The sequence below is a fragment of the Fukomys damarensis genome, unplaced genomic scaffold (assembly GCF_012274545.1).
Source record: "Fukomys damarensis isolate Sample0158 unplaced genomic scaffold, DMR_v1.0_HiC HiC_scaffold_20, whole genome shotgun sequence".
In the NCBI taxonomy this organism is placed as follows: Eukaryota; Metazoa; Chordata; class Mammalia; order Rodentia; family Bathyergidae; genus Fukomys; species Fukomys damarensis.
The window spans coordinates 1,062,561-1,063,573 of NW_022900932.1; the positions used below are offsets into that span (position 1 = coordinate 1,062,561).

The 1,013-nt window shown below is 45.0% G+C and overlaps 1 protein-coding gene across 1 annotated transcript in view; it reads left to right on the forward strand.

Annotated features, from left to right (window-relative positions):
• Positions 1–443: 443 nt before the first annotated feature.
• The window catches only part of Csnk2b (casein kinase 2 beta), a 3,477-nt gene continuing 2,907 nt past the window's right edge, over positions 444–1,013 (forward strand). The window contains exon 1 of the mRNA XM_033766410.1: positions 444–529. The gene's annotated coding sequence lies outside the window, so the exon portion shown is untranslated. The remainder of the gene's footprint in view (positions 530–1,013) is intronic.

The window sequence follows — 1,013 nt, forward strand, 5'->3', positions numbered from 1 at the left end:
TTTTTTTTTTTTTTTTTTTTTTTTTTTTTTTTTTTTTGTACTGAGGATCAAACTCAGGAACTTGTGCCTCTGCTTTATTTTGACCCCCTACTTGACTGTTGCTTCATTGGGTGACTGGTAACACTTGTTCCCTTGCTCTCTAAATCTAACTCAGTTCTATTTGTAATGCCCCTTCCCTTGTAGGTCTTATTTACCACTCTTTCTCTGGCCTTACACCCTCTAGCCTACTCCTTTTGCATTGATATCTATGTAGTTCTTCGTTGAGGGAGTTAGAAGGGAGAGAAGAGAGCAGAGCCTGAAGAAGGCAGAGAAGGCAGAGCTGAAGGGTCAGTCCCACATTGCTGGGTCAAATGCCCAGGTGATGAAAACAGTGAAGTTCGGAGATGGGTGCTGAGCAAACGAGCAAGTGGCCCTGGGCCATGGGTGGGGTGCCTGGGAAAGCTGAAAAACAAGAGGTTGCATTTGGCTGGCCCATGTTTCAGATGAAGAGCTGGAAGACAACCCCAACCAGAGTGACCTGATCGAGCAGGCAGCTGAGATTTATGGGAGAGAGTGTGTGTAAGCTGGGAGGAGAGACTTAAACACTTCTGTGGAGGTGACAGTGGGAACGGCAATAGTTGTAGTTGGTTAAGGACAAGGTGTTAGTTGGAGCGTCTTACCCTGGCCAAGGCCAGTGTTCTGCTGGTACAGATGAACCTCTCAACTTCTGTGTCCTGACAGGTGGATGAAGACTACATCCAAGACAAATTTAATCTTACCGGGCTAAATGAGCAGGTGCCTCACTATCGACAAGCTCTAGACATGATCTTGGACCTGGAGCCTGGTGAGGCATCCTCGGGGCTGTTTAGTGTATGTGTGTGCACCTATTTTTTCTCTCTTCCAATCCCTATTCACTTGTTTGTTTGTTTGTTTCTCTCTTTCTTTCTTTCTTTTTGAACTGGAGATTGACTCCATGGCCTTTATAGTATATACCACCATGCCCAGCACTTGAATTTTTAAATTTTGTTTTAGTC